Below are 6,410 nucleotides of genomic sequence, written 5' to 3' on the forward strand. Positions count from 1 at the left end.
TACTACTTCTAGCTTCATCATTTGTTCATTTTGTAATACTGTAACTTATAGTGTGTGTAAAACTCAGAAAATGTACTGTATTGTAAGTATAGTAAAATAAAATAATAAAAATATGAGATAATTATATCATTTCTAGATTATAGTAATATTTGAATGGCAATTTTAAGTATACAAAATAGATTGCAGTCATTTATCCTTTGTCTTAGCACTGGAAGTTACATGATAAAAAAATATCTAGGTTATAAAAGACAGAACTCTATACCAGAAGAAAATTTGTAAGTTACACCTTATTTTCTTTCTTTTTGCTGTGAAGTTTATCAGTTTAAAATTTGAGCATATTTTCTTAATCACTAAATTATGTATATAATTATCAAATAAGGAGATTTATTTTATTAATAAAAGAATAAATATACATCACCCTATTTAAGAATTTTGTGATCTATCATTGGTTGATTTATCTATAATTCAGTGTATAATGGTCTATAAATAAAACAGAATACTATTATTTCTTACTTTTTAAATGATCCACAAATTCAGCAAACAATAGTAGTGACACATGATGCTGAAACTTACCATTACATATAGGAGAATAAAATGCATAGAACCCTTGTAATGACAATGTGAGGGAGAACATTAAATTCATATCAGAATACATATTGAAATACCACATTCTGTTATATATTTGCCTGGATTAAAAACAACTCATCCCTAGAGTAAATTTGTTACCCAAAGATTGTAATATGCTCATTACTAAAATTGTCAGCATTTCTCAAGGGTTTTATGAAACTCTCTAGTAGCTAATAGATCCCTCAAGACATTCCATTTCTTGAGTTTTGTAATGAACAATAGTATAGTTAAGTGAATCACATATAATTCTAAAAAAAGAAAAGAGCATGTAACCATGAGCCAAAGATACAAACAGAAATACCAAAAGACCCTCAGTTATCAACAGCATAGAAAGACATGCTAAAGTACATTTCTATTTGACTTCACTAGATGACAAAATTCATATGAAGTAAAAGCATGGCCGCTTATTTAGTTGCTTTAATGTTTTCCTTATCTAGCATGTATAGGCTTGTGCACAATTTTGTGTTTATTTCCTCATCTTCAATCGCCTTAATATAGGATTTGGAAATAGTGCTTCACATTCATAAATGTGTACGTATATGTGTGTGCATGCATGCATGCATGCATGTATGCATTTATATAAATATATTAATATACATATATAAGAATAAAATACATATATACATATATAATAATAAAATTTATGATATATATAAATGAAAATGTATATTAATTTTTACAAAATAATAATTAATACCTTCTTGAGTGTATTATATTAACAGCTAACAATGGGTAGTATCTTATGCTGTAAACCCAGCTATGGATAATAGGACATACAAGACAGGAAAATGACTGTGTATTCTCAGAAACCTAGTATATGAAGTGAAATCTTCCCACAGAAATAAAAAAACAAACGAACAAAAATTATTGTCAAATTATAGGCAATGAACTTTGGTGATATTCTGAGTTAGAACAGATTATTCATTTAGGAAATTGTGTTTTATGGAATATAATTTAATCCTGTAAATAAAGTGAATGAAATGGTATTTATCAGAACAATGCTATGTGTTATTTTTAATAGGTAGTATATTAAGTATAAAATGTCTCTCAAGATCTTTATAATTATCTTCTATGATTATAAATGTCATTTTTATTTTCTCAGTTGAAGGGATGAGATGGTTGCTGCACAAAAACTTTATGAATACATGGCTTGACCAGAACATTTAGACGTAATATTCCTAGGCTGAGTCCTGGAGACTTCTCGCCTCTATACAATGTAATCTTCTCTATACCTACCTGGTCCTTGAAGCTTTCAGCTTCTAGCCTCCATCTGCTAACCTAGGCATATAATGTATCATCCTCTGAGACTTACTGCTGTATAAATTCACCTGTTCTAGTTCTTTCTGAATGCTGGTGGACAGGTTCAACTCAGCTTTTCTTGCTCAAGCTGACTGATTCAAATTGCCTTCCCTAGGCTTCTGACTGAATTGCCCTGCTTGTAAAGACTGGGTCTGGACTACATTAACTGAACTTATCCAAACTGAACTGGAACTATCCTAACAGAACTGAAGTCAACTCAATTTCTCTGCTCTGAATTGAGCTCAGTTGGACTCAAATGAACTGAGTCGACTGACTCCTCTCCCTCATTGTTCTCTAAGTTGCCCGTATTTCCTGTCCTAACAAGAATTTGGCATATCCTATCTCTAATTAATTCTGTCAATTCTTTCTCTGAGCCATCATGATGTCTGCCCCTTAATAACTTGTCATGTTGGGAGATTAAAATGTGTACTAAAGGACTCTAGCCAGAGGGATTAAGTTTATTTTTCATTCCAGCTGGATGATAACTTTGGATGTGATCCCTTGGGAGAACAGTCACTTTGATGGATTAACATTTTATATAGTTTGCACTTCAGGCTTTGTTCATAAAAACAGTAAAATAGGCTTGACTGTGGTGATATACGTCTTTAATCCCTACATTCACAAGTGATATGCAGACATATATCTGTGAATTTGAGGCCAGTCAGGTCTACAGAACTAGATGCAGGACAGCCAGGGCTGCTACCTTAAGAATTCCTGTCTCACAAAAAAATGCAAACAACAAACAAACAATAAGATCTATAACCCATGCATTTTACCTTATTTTAGTGCTTTGAAATTACATTTATAAATTAATATATTAACACTAGAAGAGGTCCTACGCCATTCTTCAAATACACAAATGGTTTTCAAATCAGAAACACATTCTTTTCATCAGTAGTTAAAAGAAAATGATTTTATATTTGAAAGCGTTGGCATGTAATGCACTAATAGAACTTTGGTTAAATTTTGAATGAAGAAAATTAAATTAGAAGTATTAAACTTAGTATGAAGCAAAACCTATTTGGTGGTCTGATGAGATACCTTAGGAGCTAAGAACAATGACTGCTCTTCCAGAGGTCCCAGTTCAATTCCCAGTAACTACATGGTGGATCATGATCATCTAAAAAGGGATTGGAGTGCCTTTTCTGGCATGCAGATGTACCTATAACAGAGCAGTCGTACATTCAAAATACATAAATAAATAATTTTTGAAGGTTAAAACCATTTGGGACTTGCTTTACACAAAGTAATTAAGAAGTTACTTAAGTTAACAATGTATTTAGTTTATGCATTTCCTATAATTTAGTAAGTTAGCCTTTAAAGACATATTAGCGGTAATACATTCCTATAATCCTAGTACCTGATATAACACATACCATCATGTGATATTGATGAAGATAAGCATATCATAAAAAATATAGGTTCTTTTTAGCTTATAGGTTAGATAGCAGAAGACACAGTGCCAGGAGTTTCCACATCTAACCATAAAACTACAGACTTGTTCTTAGGTTGATTTCTATATGTTAGGTTACCTTTATTAGCTTACATATGGTGAATCATCTCTATATCAAAGAATGGGTGGGTAACCTTTTGGATGACTTTTTGGGTTGAATTTTCATTTTTATTTAAACTTTAATTAATTCACTCATTCATTATTTAATTTACTTATACGTTAGAATTTATTCCCCCCCTGTTCCACCCTCAAACTGTTCCACCACCCACCCCTTACTCCACCAGACATCTAAAACCCCTTGGGGCCTCCAGCCTCTTGAATGTTAAATGCATCTTCTTAGACTGAACCCAGACCCAGCAGTCCTCTGCTATATATGTGTTGGAAGCCTCATATCAGCTGGTGTCTGCTGCCTGGTTGATAACCCAGTGTTTGAGAGATCTCAGGGTCCAGGTAAATTGAGACTTCATTTTTCAAGCAGTTTATTGAGAAAAGTTTCATCTACATTAATCAGTTAGATGGGCCTATGTCCACAGATATTGAAAATGTACACAAATAACTTATCTTCAAATTGTTTTTCTTTGTTTCTCATATAATTAATATTGCTTGCATATGTATATGAAAATATTTTGTATTACAAGTTTTCATTTTATCACTGTTTTGACAAGTTAAATAGAAAGATCTTGGATCATATTTTGTTCTTTTGTATTTATTACTATCTTGACAAATATTTTATTATATATTGTTTGGGAACTGGAAAAATAATTCATAGGTTTAGAGTGCTGACAATACTTTTTGATTAATAATGGAGTTTCATCTATGGCACGTTACTTCTAAAAAAATAAACAAATGTATCAGATATATGAAGAAATAGTAGAACCAGTGTGGTAGTTTGACTAGGTTTTGTCCCCATACATTAATGTGCTTGAATGTTTGGTCATAGGGAGTGGCACTATTAGGAGGTATGGACTAATTGGAAGCAGTTGGCCTTGTTGGAAGAAGTGTGTCATTGTGTAGCCAGCCTTTGAGTTTTCCTATGCTCAGGATCTCCTCAGTGCAGATGGTAGTCTTCTGGCTGCCTTTAGATCAAGATATAGAACTCTTGGCTTCTCCACCAACATTATTGCATGTTGGCTTACTTCTCCCAATGATAATAATGGAGTAAGCCTCTGAAAGTGTAAGCCACCACAACTAAATGCTTTCCTCTATAAGAGTTAAGAGTTACCCCCTTGGTCTTGTAAACTTTATATGACCCAGCACAGGGGAAGGCCAGGGCCAAGTAATGGGAGTGGGGTGGGGTAAGGGAACTTTCGGGATAGCATTTGAAATGTAAATAAAGAAAATAATAAATAAATAAATAAATAAAAGAGTCACCTTTGTCACAATGCTCTTCACAACAATAAAACCCTCCCTGTGATAAAGTTGGTACATGGAGTAGGGTATCACTGTAATAGGTCTGACAATGGTTTTGCTTTGAACAATGTGGATTTGGAAGCTTTGGATTTGGAAAGCAGTAGAATGTGTTAAGCACTGCTTAATTGCCATCCTAGTAATAATACGGAAGACAGTGGGGCTGACAGTGATTTGAACTGTGGGGGCCTATTTCAAGAGGTTTTAGGGAAGGATTTTAGTATGTTGCCTAGGGAGCATATGTTAGTGAAGAATGAGAATGAGGCTATTTCACCATTGTCTGAAGAGTCTTCATGTGGTTAAAGTGAAGAAATTAAGATCAGTCACATTCACAAAGGAAAAGTCCAGCATAGACTCTGTTCTGTGGTTAACTCTTATGAAGATCCTTTTGATCATTCATAGCAAGTGTAGGAACAAAATTTCAAAATGTGTGGTTTAAGAATTAAAGAGATACCAGAAAGTACAGTAGAGCCATTTTTTGTTGTTGTTTAAGGATATGAAATGGAATTAGAAAAGTAATGATCTTGGGACAACATGCCTAGCTAAGTTTATTCTTTATGTATTGCAGTTGTATGAGGAATATTCATATCATGCTAGGAATTATTATGACCTGTATAGTGTTTTCATTTGGACATCAGGAGATGTGATTGTATGTCTACCTGACTTGACCAAGGATAAACAGTGATGGGTATTCTCACTTGTTAGCCTGACTGTATCTGAAAGGAACTATAATCCAAAACATATTAAGATCTTGTGACAAGGAATTAAAGAAAATCTTACTGTCAGGCATAGTGGTACATGCCTTTAATCCCAGGAGAAAGGTAAGAAGATCTCTGAGTTCAAGGGTACCCTGGTACTGAGCAAGATCCTGGCTTAGGTCCAGGTGTGATGGCATATACCTTTAATCATAGCACTTCAGAGACAGGCATGAAGATCTCTGTGTTCAAGGTTGGTCTACAGAGCAAGTTCTAGGACAGCCAACCTTAGGCAGTGAAGGAACCCATTGAAACAGAAAGCTGGTAAAGATATATAAGGATGTTCACCTGTTGATGCTACAATCCCACTTAGAAGGGGGAACAAAATAACCATGGGAGACAGAGGGAGGGACCTGCATAGGGGAGGAGAGGAAGAGAATAAAAAAGAGGGGTAGGATTAGGTCCCTGTATTCATTTTAAACAGGAACAACTCAGGGTCAAAATTTTTGAAGGTAGGTGAGTAGCCCTAAAACTCCATTGGAGGCCCTCTCTATCTACTGGAGGTGCTCTCTTCAGGTTCCATCTCCTCACTGTCGGACATTTTGGCTAAGGTTATCCCCATTGAGTCCTGGGAGCCTTTCACATCCCAGATCTCAGAGACTTTATAGAGGTTCCTCCCACTCCTCATGCTTTGCAGCTGAATATTTCCATTCATTCCCTCAGACTCTCTGGCCTTCTTTTCTGTCTCCCCCCATTACCTGTTTTATACACCCTTCCCCTATTCTAGTCATGTCCCTGCCTTTCTCTGCCACCCCTCATTCTTTTCTTTTTCTTTTTTTTTTTTTTTTTACTATATGAGGAAACAAAATTTATTATAGTATGAATACATTCTTCTTTTTTAAATTTATTTATTACTATTTTCTTTATTT

Source organism: Mus pahari, chromosome 3 (assembly GCF_900095145.1).
Source record: "Mus pahari chromosome 3, PAHARI_EIJ_v1.1, whole genome shotgun sequence".
In the NCBI taxonomy this organism is placed as follows: Eukaryota; Metazoa; Chordata; class Mammalia; order Rodentia; family Muridae; genus Mus; species Mus pahari.